The sequence below is a fragment of the Camponotus vicinus genome, unplaced genomic scaffold, assembly GCF_025532165.1.
Source record: "Camponotus vicinus isolate PSW18456_S1 unplaced genomic scaffold, iyCamVici1.0 SCAF_5, whole genome shotgun sequence".
In the NCBI taxonomy this organism is placed as follows: domain Eukaryota; kingdom Metazoa; phylum Arthropoda; class Insecta; order Hymenoptera; family Formicidae; genus Camponotus; species Camponotus vicinus.
The window spans coordinates 11263592-11278620 of NW_028141977.1; the positions used below are offsets into that span (position 1 = coordinate 11263592).

Consider the following 15029-nt stretch of genomic DNA (forward strand, 5'->3'; position numbering starts at 1 on the left):
CTTCTTCTGAGTTAGATGCTTTTGAGCACGCTAAGAATGCCTCTGGAAGATAACCAAAAGTTATTAATCATCTTTATCAGAGATTTTAGCAATTCTTTCCTCAAGACTAAGTGAAATACGAAGATTACGTTTCATATGTCATAAAAAGTTTTAACAGTTATTGCAATTATAATTATAAATGGTTACAATTAATTATAAATTCGTAATATGTGTACGTGTATCACATAATATATTATTTAATTAATTAAATTCAATCTCCAGAAATAATTTATTCACATTACTTAAATTTTTAAAATAATTTATAGGATACGGTGGGTATTAATTAATCGCACATACGCGGTACAAAGAAAATTACAAGTTGATTCCATGAATGGAATACGCGCGATTTCTTTTTAAATAAGGAAAAGTAATACATTCAAGAATGGTTTTCTTTCCTTCTTTTTAAAAAATGACATACTAGATGCAAATATAGCATAACAACATTGATTGCGATCATAAATTGTGGGAAAGAAATATTAATATTATATTTAAATTTTCGTTTCTTTAGAAACACATAAAATACGATCAATGAGAGGAATGTACGATTAAATGGTTTGTACCAGCAGCAGTGTTCTTATCTATTGCGCGGAAAGGCAAATTCGATTCGCATGAGCAAACAAGCGTGTACACGCGGAGTACCGGGCGTTATGCAACAGCATCATTATTTCGATATAAACGAGCATGCATGAGAAACGCAAACAAAAAGAAATGACGCGCTCGAATTTATCGGCGCGACGTATAAACGACAGTTGCAGTGCACGGGCTTTTATTCGCCCTCAATGGGCGAAAAGTGTCCTTATCAAACGCGCGTCAACAGCATGTTCCACGCGAAATCTGTCCGCGTGTGCCACATCGACTGCCCGTGTGAATCCCGTAACTTCGTCGTGACGTAAATCGTTCGTAAAAATGTATCCGTGATTGAAAGACGACGGTGTAACATGAATTATTGGCTATATTAGTTATACGTCAATACACGATATATTATCCCGGTAATTTTGAAAAGTTTGTATTATGTATATATGTCTATTTTTACGCAAATAATTATTCATTTCAGGTGTAGTGACGAAAAAAGCGAAAGATAAAAAATGCATACTTTTATACTAAAAATAACTTTCCATTTGTTTTCTCCACACAATTTCATTCCTTTCATTTTCGCGAGAAATAAACGGGATTGGTGGACAAAATATGAATACTACTGTACGCACATTGCCGCAGCTTAATGTGAACTAAAAATTCGTAACTGTAATGAGATTGGCCACTGTCGCCCACCACATTGTCTGCACATATATATAAGCATCGCGGTAATGCGTTTCTATATGGAAGCTCTCATAGAATCTCACCGCGACGAAATACTATTAGCTTGATTGCAAGTACCAGCTGAAAATATTTGCCGGTATGCGCACGTGATGATCAAACAAGCCCCTTCGTTAACAACGTGTTATGGTAGCAGTAGAAACCGTTAAACGAAAACAAAATACTCGAAGCTGCACAAATTAAATCTCATTCTACAAATAAACGCACCGGTGAAAATTTATGAAGTGGATGATCATAGATGCGACGCTGAATATTTCACATGACTGAATGTCTGATGTGTGACATATTGATTGTGTGATTAATTTTTCGCGTTTCAAATTAACTGTTCTATTTCTCATTACAAAATACTGATCGAATCGGATTATTATATAACTCATATAATAACATCAAATTATATATACATAAATTATATATACGTAAATTAATATATTTAAAATTATTTTATAATTTATTTTGATATATATTACTTATAATTATATAATATAATTATATAATAAATATTATATAAAATAATTATATAACATATCCAAATAATAAAATAACATATCTAAATAATTAAATAATATATTCAAATAATTATATATAATATATCTATTTTTGATTTTAAAAAATTTATTTTAGGTGACCTGTAAAAACACGACAAAATTAGATTTATAAGATTCCATTTATAATTTTATATATATATAGTTTTCTATATTACATTATATGTATATATATATATCTATATATTATGTAATATAGAAAACAATTGAAGAAATAAAATATATATATATATAAAATTATTATTCATGAATTTTGTTCACAGATTTCAATCTTCAATCTTTATGAATAAAATATTGATTCTTTTATTCGACAATAGCACATATATTTTAAATATTTTCGATATTTTGTGTAAAACACATGGAAATTTAAAATATTGGCATTATATATTATACTAGGTAGAAATTAAATTTAGGTAGAAAACGAATTCATTTAAGAAACAATCAACCAAAGTAAAATCTGTTGGTAATTGAAGGTGCAAAAGAGAAAAGCACTTATAGAGCGTAGCTCGATGTATTAGAGTAACAATCAAACTCTCAAAAATTGTAATTGCGTTACTGACAGTCTGTCTCGAAAAATTCTAGAAACGTTCAAAAGTTAAAAAATAAAAGAAGAAAAGAGAAGAATGAGAGAGGTGACGATACAGGATGACACAAGAGAATGTACTTCATAACTGTATAAAGTGCAACGGGCGACTTCAACGAGACGTAACGCGTGTTACGGAAATCGATACTAGCATCCACGAAAATCTTACTCGTATAACCTGTGTGCATGTATGTGTACGTATATCTATTTGTATACCCTATAAAAAATTTGACGAAACTTCGATCCAGTGCATCGCTCGGACGCATAATGAAATTTTCTTCAATTTGACGCTACTTTTGTAACAATGTCCTCTCTCTTGGAGATAAAAATAAATCTCCTGTTTAATGCAACCATCGTCAGGTCGTTGTCCTCGGGAAATCGGCGGAGTTTTCCGCGAGGGGAGACGTTTGAGAACAAACGCTTTCCTTAGTTGCTTGTAAGCTGAGTGAAGAAAAAAAAAACTATACGAGACATATTACGGAAAAAAGTGCAATGAGGTCAACTGATGCCGAGCTTCTTCTTCGGGCACTCGACGGCTTTCCCGCGTGTCTCTCTCAAATACTCGCAGAAAAAAAGCTTAACAAGAGAAACGAGGATAAGCGTGCTTGCAACGGTGGGAAAAAACAAAAAGAGCCGGTTTAATTTCTTCTATCTCGTTTTCTATTTGGGCTGAAATTGCGATAATAAACATGACAAATTACCAAAATTTTCTTTGCCTCTCACAAATGCTGCACAAACAACATGCTCAATGTTAAGCATTGAAATATGTATCGATATATATTATGCATAAAGATACAATTATCTTCAACCTGCATAAATTATAATTATTTCTTATCAAGAGAGTTTTTATTCATTATTATTATTAATCAGACATAATTGTGAAATTAACTATCATGAAACCAAGATAAACTCTTCTTGTCGATAGTAGACTTAAAGAATAAATTTCGCATAGAATTATTCGATATCCGAGTCATTCCAGAAGGATTTTCATCTCTAATGCGATTCGACTGATTATGCGAAACAAGAACAAAGAAACAAAGAACTGAGAAGTGCACGTTTATGAGATGAGCAATCATTGATTTCTTACCTGGTGATTCCGGTGTTCCTCCCACACCTGTCGTTCACGGAATCCAGCCTCGTCCATTCTTCAGAAGCGCGCTAGAGATCCGTAGAAGAATAAAAGAAATTGACGTTCTTGCAATTCCGCCGGCTGCCAGTGTCTTAGAACTTCCATCTGGCGTGATTCTCCGAGCGATCACGGTCAAAATTATTTTCGCGTGTTTTCTCGATGGAACTTGCAATGCACTTCATCTTGCAAATCCGCAGCCCGCAGACAATTTCTGCGCGACATTCGTTTGCTTCTCGGTATCTTCTCTTTCACTTAATTAGTTTCCATTTTATCGAGAAAAGCGTTGTGCTCTGTATTACAAGAACAAATAAAATTGTTTATTCGATGACAACTCCATCCGTTGTCATTTTATCAAAATGTATCTTTTTGCTCTCTCACTTTTTCTTTTCTCTTAGAAAAGTTCGCTTGTAAGTTTTTTCTTTTCCAATAAAAATGTTTATTGCACGCTGCGTCGAGAGATCACCTTTTTTATTTAAGGTCTCTTTCTTCAAGTAGGACGATAACTTCTGGAAAATTTACGTGAAATAATATTCGTGTATGTTGAATGATTGTCGTAAAAAAAAAATCCTCTATGCCTCTTAATTTCTATTCTTTTATTACTTCACTGTAATATATAAACTAAACTATGTGTTTCGCAATTATTTATATTTTCTAGAATTTATTCTTTTTATATCAGATTTATAATTTACGTAATTATTTTTAAGGCTATCAAGATATATACACATACATGGTAATAATAACATATCCCTATATTTTTTACATGCTGCTATAATGAAATATGTCCATAAATACAGTCAATTATTTGCAAGAAATTTATAGATGCAAGGATCTACTTCTATTTCATCAGATTTTCAGTACACATAAATCTGTTAAAGGATTCATTATATTATTAATAACATACGTCATATATTTCTTTGTGGTTTGAAGTTTATGATAAAAAATCCATCAAACTAGCATTATGTAAATTTCTCATGTTTTTTACACCAATCTGCGCAATTGGAAATCTTTTAATCACTTTGTTTTTTATAATTTGTCTTCTTCCCTGTTCCGTTTACATCGAAACTCTCGCGTTTTTATATTTATGACAGAATCAGGGATTACACGTGGAGTAAATCCTCTCTTTATTGCGAAAGACAGAAAAACAAAAAGCTAGTCTTTATTGGTCCGTCGAGACACGCTCATTTCAACAAGATATCGCGAAAGGCCATTTAGGCGGCGCGGATTTAACATTGTTCTTATTTCTCAAACCTCGAACCCGTTTCTTTCCCTTATTCTTTCGTTTTCTTAACGCATAACTCTCCTTATATGTATAAGCATCTTAAATATATATCATTTTATAATAATGATGTATTTAATTACTAATAATTAAATCGTGTTTAAATTAGAACTGAAATATTAGATGCAATTTAGCGCAATAATCCGATAGCAAAGTTTATTTAAATTGTAAATATATCGAAGTAAGCTTGAAGAAAACTAAATTTCACAATTCATTTTTATTATATTTTCCGAAATACACTACTCTTATCACATTAAGTTGAGATTCAAACCACAAATCTATCTAATTGATTAGAATCTTTGTATGTTTTTTGACAAAATAATCTACTCATATTTGAGTAATAGCGAGCTGTAGGAATTTATGGATCACAATTTCTGTGCAACGAACTTCATGAGAAATTCAGAATTCGCAGCGGATACGACGATGAACAAGATCGTGAACATCGTAACGATTTCAGTGCGCTGTCAGTTTGTAATTTATCCCGATATCCACCATATCGTTTCATCAGACACTACTGTTTCCCGATAACAAAATATCGACCTACGACAAGGAAATGACTCTACGACTTCCTAAGAAAGAAGAAACTCTTATGTTACGGTGGCACTTTCATGTGCCATCGAAAAACTTACGATCTTTCAAAGTCGCTATAAAAATATCCCTTTGATCTCATTTCCTCTGGCATACATATTGCAAAAACCATTTTTATTTCTCACGACGCTTTACGAAACTTGTACCTTCAATCTGAGAAATGATCATTTTCCTCGGAAAAACGACGATTTCGGTAAAAAAGTTTTGAAAGAGAGAAAGCGATGCGGATGGAATTTTTGTGATATCGACAACGAATCCTGCGCGTGATCGACATTTTTGTGACAAAAATCACATGATATAATAATGACAAACTTTCTGGAACGCGGTTGGTATGTTTCCGCTCTCCTATTTCTCATTGAAAAACATCAATTAATTTTTATTTTCACGCCAAAATTTCTACAAAGCAATCGAAACGGTTTAGCTAACGATCGAGATAACTGCAGGAAAGAATGCACTTCGAATTTGACAGTAATGAAATTTAGCCTCGCAACGTGATTGGAAACGACAATCCGCGAAAATATAATCCTTCAAATAATTTTAGAAATCATATAATTGCGAATTTTATGAAATTTTTTATTTATGATTTTTTATCTGCGTTAGATTATGTCGTCTAAGGAAATATTGTGACATAGTTTAAAGTTCACTTTGTTTAAGTATTTTGCATTTGACGATATAAATTAAACAATTAAAACAATTAATTAACTTAGTTTCTTAATTTAATTTAGTTTCGATATTTTTATATAAAAATTTTATATATATATTTATATTTAAATTTATATTTAATTTATATTTAATTTATATTTAAATTTTATATATAAAGTCAAACGAATACTTTACTTGAAAGATAAATTACAGATGATTAATTCGATGATTTTTGAAATTCATAATTCTGAACAGCGAAACAAATTTAGTCATTTGAAATTATTCTATTAAATCATCACGAGTTGTGTTAATGAAGGTTGAAACGTTTTTATATAAATAGTTAGTAAAATGATGCATGCAGCTGGTAATCTCTTATTCAGTGATAAATTTAAACATATTCTGACATGTTAAATGTCAGATGTTACATATCAGAAATGTTAAGTCTTTTTCCGTATTATTAATTTCTAATAGTATGCATTTTATTACATGATATATTTATATTTATCACATGAAATGAGAGTGCTATCTTTATTTCTATATAAGTGATATCTTTATTAAATATTGAAGAATTTATCTGGACAATATTTTCTAACTAATTCGCTGCTGTATCTAACTCACTTATTGATGCGCGCTCGTCTGGTCTCGTTATTCAGACTTTCAGACTACTCGTGATTCAGACTTTCAGATTTAACGAGCAAACGGACGAGAGATGAGAAATAAAATTAATATTCATATATAGCGACTCATATACTCTTGGACTAAAATTAATTGAAACTGTAACGACGGCAATAAATGTGCCTTTTACAGCTCGTAATGTCTTTAATCTCATACCTTACATGGATGATATGCATGCGATTAATCATTGAAGTAGGTTCAGGCCTTTGGAATCATTTCTGAGAAGAAGAAAAAAGCAAGAAGACAAACATTGAAAGAAAGAGGAAAATAGAAATCGCCAATTATAGTGTAATGCGTTAGATTACGTCACGACGTGTCATCGTGATGACGAATAATGATCATACCATAACCTTTCATGACGGATATTTTTATTCACAAAGAAAATAACAACGATCTCTATATAATTATAAATCTTAAATGAATTATTCTTTAAATGTGTTTAACATTTTAAAAAATTATTATAATTCTTATTCCGCGCTTATAATTTTAAGTACTAAGGTTTGATTATACATTAATTTAAATATCTGATTCGCATTTCGCGTTATTCGCGACCTATATCTTAATTATAAATAGTGAATCATTCATTCTTCTTTTATTCTACCGTTGTTATATATTGTCATTTTGTCAGACTGTTATTTTAGTAAATGGGGTAATTAAACATACAAATGAAAAATTAAAATTTAATCGCGTGACCTCGCCTATACATGCGTGCACTAAATTCGAAGTGAACAAATGACAAATTTTGTACACGGTAATTAGTCCGCATAAAAAGATGTGAAATATGGAAAAGAATATAAATCACAAATGCAAAATTCGTGTTTGTAGGTCAACTTAGCGGAGAAATTATGACGGTAATTAGGAAATTGCGATATGAAATGATATTGCTCGAGCAACGATTAACAACTAATAGAAATACATCGATTGGAAAAAACTACAACCCCTAATCACGATAGATTTATATCGTTAGGTAGCTTCGTATAGCCTATTAATTTAACACTTAGTGAATTTAATTCAGTGTTTGAAGATACGTTTACTAAACATCATGATATATACGCAAACATATGAATTATTAGAATTCTTTGTGGAAACGATAGAAGAGCTATAGCAAATATTAAACGATAAATTTATATCCGATAGAAACGAATGGACAGGAGAATAAACGTTGCATCGCAACGTGCTGTGAAATTTGCCTTTGGAACGTCTTTGCGAAAAATATTTCCCATTTGCATCCGTGGTATGCGCACTATCGAAATTCGATGGTTCGAGGACGTTTGAACGCAGAGAAAACAGATAAACTAGCCAGACAGACGCGGAAGCTTGAGGTCAACGTCCTCGAAAAGGCGCGTATCGCAGAGTCGTATCGGAGATTTCGTGGCTTACATCTCGTCAGAGGAAACTCGAATACGTGAAAACTCGAAAGATCAGACCACGTGTCGCCGTTTCATACAAAAGCGCCTTTTCATCGAAAGGCAAAAACATCGCTATCATTTACAAAAGACATTCAGAACTTACGAATCTATAAATTAATTATAAGAGAAGCTACAAAATATATCTTCCGTGCGACGATAATTATATGTACGGATGTAGGTAATCGTAGCGTGAGCTATGTTTCATGTAAAGGATTCATAGATAATTTATATATAAAAGTTCTCGCGCAAGAAAAAAATTAATCTGCTTTTATTAAAGATATTTTATTTATTATATATTATCTCAACACTGTCATCTCATCAGTGTCAAGGGACATTCTAATAGAAATTGCGCAAATAAAGAAAATAAAAGCCCACGGCAAATGCAATCGCAAATACTCCAGATTATCTCGGCGAATATCCTCGCGAGGATAGAAGATGTACAGACTCTCTCCCGAGTCTAGTGTTACGCACGAATCCTCTTCACCTTGCGACGCACATCGCCCGCATTTCGCAATGGAGCTCCTTCAGGTCCGTCGAGGAACTCACCGGCACTCGTTCTGCAGGCAATAATGCGCGATGCACATCGCAGGTTTATCGAAAGGAACGTCCTTGGATTCGAGGTCGTCGACCCGGATGAAAATTACGACGCGGCTCACCCTTCCTCGTGGGTTTCTTCCCGGGGAACGTCGAAGAGACGAAGAAGGTGTCAACGTGCCGGCGACGCGCACGCACGCACGCACGCACACATAGTCACACATACCCACATTGCACACACTTTTTCCGTAAATACGATATGCTTAATAGGTCGTCCGTTCTCGTACAAGCGAGCTTTGCCTCGTAAAAACGTTCGTGCGATCGGTTGAGGCTATTCAAACGAATGAAAAGTACGACGTCTCTTGAGGGGGCGCCAGTCAGAAAGAGGTGGATTGGCGAACATGGGTTTAACTGCGTGGGGTGATCTTTTGGGGTGCCGGTCCCGACGTTGACTGCGCCATCGGGCAGACTCCATCGCGCTACCCGACATCGGCGGCGACGACGACGGCGACGCCGCCGCTGCCGGCGAGCGTCGGCTATCGATTTTTCCGCGCAGCCTCCGCGACCGGAACACGCCGGTGCACGTCTCTGCTCTAGCTAGTCCTGTCGACGGCTTCCCTGTCCTGCGCGATCCCGGTTTTGTCTCCTTTACCACAAACGTTTGATCGCATTGAGACTTACGGGAAGTATGTTCGTGATATCCTTGATAAGCCGTGAGATAATTATGACAATGAAGTTAATTGAGAGATGCAAGATTGTTGAGATTGCATTTGATCATGGTTTGAAGAGGCATTTCTGATCTTCCGTATCTTTACAAGTAGGAACTACTATACTTTGTTTAGAAAAGAAGCCTAACTAATAACATTGATTAGCTAAATATTGTACAACAGATGATGTACAAATCAAAATATATCATTTAAAAATATGATTTTGATTAATCAAAAATGGAAGAATCCAAATTTACAAAGTATATTGACGAATTGAATCGTATATCATCTTATTACTTTTTATCTTACAAATTTTTTTCTGAATTCTCGTCTTATTTCTCTCACTTCTGGATTTATTGTCGAATTATTCGCTTACTCGGTGTACTTGCTTAGATAAGTCATTGATGACTATGATGAGATAGACCGGTGATTTTTAATCGCTAATGAATGTTGACGTTTATCGAATTAATTCTTAGCAGTCATCTCAAACAATCTACACGTCTTGCAAATTAAGATCTTCTAATAATTATTAAGCAGCATAATATAATTTCTGACGTAACATGTACGCATGATATATGATGATGATGATTGTATAATACATATATAACGTAATTAATATTACCTTGACATATTTAATAATACACAGCAACGTATATCAAGTGTAAGTCGCTCTTCGCAATTACAATCTCGCTCGTTAACTTCGTGTCGGTTTCTCATACACATATACTTAATAATATTATTATTATATAACTATTGACGGTAATTTGCAATGACCATACGCCTTCATCATTTAATTAATTCAATTATAACGCTATTTAACATAATTATATTTTGTTCAAATTAATAATATATTTATTTAATAAACCTTGACATATATATTAAATAATTGCGATTAATTGCTTGCTTGTATTGTTCTTCGTATTAAATTAATTTCATTTTATTTCACGATAACAAAAAATTTAATTTACGCCTTGTGACTCGCACTATTATTACTCGTAAAATGTGTATGTTTCTTTAGTAATGTTCCTAATATGCGGAAATTTAATAATCAGTTTATCACGGAAGAAAAAAGTTAGCGTGACGCATCTGATATCGAATAGTATTATATATTCTCAGCATGCATAAAATTCTAATAATATTACGAAGCGCGAGAAAAACATACATATTATATTTCGTCATGTATAAATAAACATAAAATGAAAAATATTTCAGAGACATTTTACGTCGATATATACACACATTACAATTTTTTATTGAATTAAGATGCGCACAGCGGAAAACTCGCGAGACCGAAGTTACGGTAGATTGAACTCACTCACTAAAAAGCAATGCGCAAGCGATCGATCATTTCAATGCGGTCTCCTGATGAGAGACTGAGATTAAATATCCATTGTGCGGCCGCTATGTGTCTGGATAACATCTACCGTGCCATTGGACAGTCCAGATAGTTTGGAACGATTCTAATTATAAACATAGTCGGCCGCAAGAGAAGGCAATAAAGCCCCAAGGGTGGATCAAAACTTTGCCGATTATCGAATCTGCTTGCTCAACGTATCGGATAGGAAAATTCAGACATTGCCATACCACTAGAGGCGCCATATGTTCATTTTAATTATGGTTGACAGTGGTAGAAGGCAGGTGTGTGACGTAGAAGATGCAACAATATTACGTATATAATGATATTATATGTCTTCCAATTAATTGTCCTCATTTTCAGTCAAGTTCAACATGTTTACTTAATTATTTGTCTTCTCATTATTAATAAAAATTTATTATTACAACAAAGCATGTTTATTAAACCAGTCCTTATTGTTTTGCATTCAATATTCTTATCATTATTATTATTATTATTATTATTATTATTATTATTATTATTATTATTATTATTATTATTATTATTATTATGAATTTCATTGTTCTATCATATAAGATCAGAAGATCTTATTTTCAAGATAGGAATTTTAAAAATATGTTCGCCGTTGTGTTATTTATGTTAAAATAAAATAAATTTTCAATTAAGTTAAAATTTGTTTAGTTAAAGAAAGAAAGAATAAAATAGAATAGAAATAAAATCGAGATAAACGAAGGCACAATAACAACGAAAAAAACGAGCGAAGGTAAAGCCGAGGCGCAAATAAACGAGGTGTATTTTCTTACTGCCATTCGTGGTTGATCACGAAGGGATGAGTCTACTTACAGCCAGTAGTGGCACTCGATCTGCGGTCAGACAATAAGGGAAGTTAGCTTACGCCAGCGCTTTGTCTATGGCCGATGAGTGATCTTCGAAATTGAGATGAAAAAGATGCCGGGCGGATCTACCGGATGCCCCAGCTACATGCGGGGATACGGAAAATATATGCGCCGACCCCAAGAAGCATGAAATGACAATAAGAGTGACAAAGGATCTCATTAACGCCGCTTGGAAATATCTCACGCGCGAGGAAATTTGATCTCGATATGGATATATCACGGTTACATTCACAGACGATTCGATATGGAAAGTAGGGCAACGCGATAAATTCGTCACGTTTTAACGAAATGTGCAACAATACGTTATTTTATTATATCTTTTCCTTTTATTTAATTTTTATCACAAATCGTCGCAAAATTTCGTTACTAACTTTCTCGTTACTAACGATCAGCTGACAATCAATCTAAAGTAATTATATTGTATTTTTTATAACCACTTAGTGTAAATAGATTGAAAGACGGATATTGGCTCTATCTATATAAATATTGGAAAAATGTACAAGGAAAATGCTTCAGAGTTTCACTCTTTTAATTCTTGAATACGTGAAGAAAATTCGATAAAGAATTGATACGAAATGTCAGTACCGTAATAAGATGAGACGCGATTGATGACGATACTTCTTCGAATGAGAGTCATTTAGCAAGGAGAAAAGAACAAGGATGCGTTTATTTATATATATTCAAAAGTAAGAGGGAATGGACAGTAACCCACACCTTTTTAAGACATGAGTGATGACGAAATATATCTTCGATCGTACACAGGGGAGGATTCAAGTGAACGCGTCAAGTATCACACATAGAAGGTCCTTCTGACTGAAATGATAAAAGAGACATTCTCCGCTGGATACTAGAGAAATGGAGGATAAATTCAGAAAGCTGTAAATCTCGTGAAAATCTCTCGTCGAGGTAATGCGACCAAAAAAGATCACCAAACAGATCATCAGCGTAGGATGTAGGATATTGTTGAAATAATATGTACATGTAAAAGTATGTCTTCTTCCACAATTATATTAATGAGAGAAAGAGAGATGATAGAGAAAAGAGAGTGACATTTGAATTCAACACTACCAATAAGTGACATATTACTTCTTTTTTCGTTCTTTTTTTCTTTTTACCGTGTTAGTATATAATTTAATTAATAGATTTTCTGACATAAATCAAGCAAAGCAAAGATGATTGTCAAAATAAGAAGTGAGATAAAAAAAGAACAGCAAGCTGAAGTATGTCAAAGTGCAACGGACTGTGCCAGGAAGCGATAGAAAATGGACTAATATTCTCTCGCGATTTCTGTCCGTATTCTATCATCCTTCGACATACGTAATTCGCATGAATTAAATAAAACAATACATTTAAATAAGCGTGAATTGCACACAATTACGACGCGATATGCGAATTCATTATTAATAATATTTTGGAACAATTTTATTTATAATATCAGTTTATCTTGCGTATATACGCGTAAAATCAGATGCGTTCTACCAATCTTCCGTTTTTATAATAAATTGATTCTTTAGTGGTAATCTTTTTTCGCAATCGTTATGATGCTGGAGCGTTTATTATGCAGACGAACGGACGTACACGTCGACAATTTGGAGTTTGGAGTTTCCTTAATTCCCGCAACGAACTCACATCGTACTCGTTATGTCGCGCATGTTGCCGAAGGATTTTCGCGAGAGCATCCCGAGCACTGGTACGACCGAGTTTATGGAGATTAACCGACGACAATTGCGCTTCGCGACTCTTGTCGACCACCCATCATGCGAAATCCGCCACCTTAATCCACCATATTGCGATGGTTCATGAAAAAATGCAAGTCTTTTATATCATACCGTTGTGCCAAAAATACATTCAAGTAATATTCAAGAATATTAATCGACATTATATTTTATCATGAATTTAAGATATCAATTTGTGACTGACAAATATTCTTTTTAAATTTGGCTTTACAGTAATTTATTTTATAATTCCCAGCATTTTTGTAATTATATTAGTAAGATTTTTTAAGAGATTGCCCTCACATTTATTTATTAGAAATATGAATTTTCTCTCCATCATAAATTCGATTTAAGTTAAACCCGGCACAAAAACAATTAGATCATATCGTCAACATCAAAGAGAAATTTTATCAGTTTTGATTTTAAGATTTCCAATTATAACTCGACGTGCTTTAACAACCCGGTTAATTTCCATGAAAACTTCGCTCGATATGATTTTCTCTTGATGTTGAATGCGAAGAAACCAAAGTTCCCCAAGTGAATAAAAATAAGGAAAGTAATTAACTTGGAGAGGAACAGGTTTCAGGTATCAAAATATCCTGGATTCTTAATTATATAGCAATATTGTGATAGACGCAATTGTATATAATAGTCATTCATTTCGCGAAGCAAGATAAAAGATGCATTTTTAGGCACTCTTGTATAGCACACACGAAAATTGTTAGTCTGTCCCCTTCAATTTGTGTTCTACGATCTTCACAGACGCCATTATCAGGATGCCTCAGAGGCTCACGTCTTGGGATGTCGAATTTACTGTCTCTCGCCCAGGCAAGCGTGGTTTCATCAATTTTTGATCGATCACTTTTCGCCTCGACTTGTGCCGCACCATAGATGGATAAGAGCGACATCAAGAAGCGATCTACTATCTTCACTTCGGACTCGTACTAAATTTTTCGTGTGAACGTTCTTGTTCCTGTGTCCTTCTTTTTTTGCGTTCGTCTGTTTCGCTTGCTCTCTTAAATAACTGCTCAGGAAGTTGAAAACATCAATGTAATTTAATAAATGATACACCGATATAAAAACAGCGATACTCGCGCGGGGATACAAACAATGCTATTACGCATATTATTATTTTATCAAAATATATTACATTAATATACAGGGTGTCCGATTCGTGAGGGACCAAACGAAAAGTGATGATAGATTGGGTCAAACTAAGAAGAAAAGTCCTCTACCATTTTGCAAAATTCGCAATAATTATTAAGTAATAAGCAAAAATGTCACATGAAGGTTACCTTTAATTTTTTAAATGGAACCTCCTATTTTTTATTATGTATTCTTATAGCTTATCTCGAGAGCTTTCCAAAACACTATAATAAAGTATTTCTTCATTGAGTACTTTTCGAGTTATGAGGCTTGAAATCATTTCTTAATTTTATATAAACCATAAAATATCTAGTAAAATATTCATTTTTCGATTATCTTACCTTAATACTTTTATGTACAAAATAATGAGAGGAATCAATTGGTGTAAAGAAAACATACAATTGTTTTTAAGAAAAAATATGGAATTGTTAATTGCAAATTACATATTTTTTCTTAAAACTACAACTATGTTTTTTCTTT

The 15029-nt window shown here is 33.3% G+C and overlaps 1 protein-coding gene across 11 annotated transcripts in view; it reads right to left on the minus strand.

The window, feature by feature from the left end:
• Positions 1-15029, minus strand: part of Rhogef3 (Rho guanine nucleotide exchange factor 3) — a 143941-nt gene that overhangs the window by 82161 nt on the left and 46751 nt on the right. For 2 of the 11 annotated variants that reach the window (XM_083100747.1, XM_083100746.1), the window contains one exon: positions 3566-4113. The exons of 7 other annotated variants lie outside the window; for them this stretch is intronic. The gene's annotated coding sequence lies outside the window, so the exon portion shown is untranslated. Of the gene's footprint in view, positions 1-3565; positions 4114-8743; positions 9256-15029 lie in introns of those variants that run through there. 2 more of the 11 variants (XM_083100745.1, XM_083100748.1) reach the window with 2 other exon arrangements.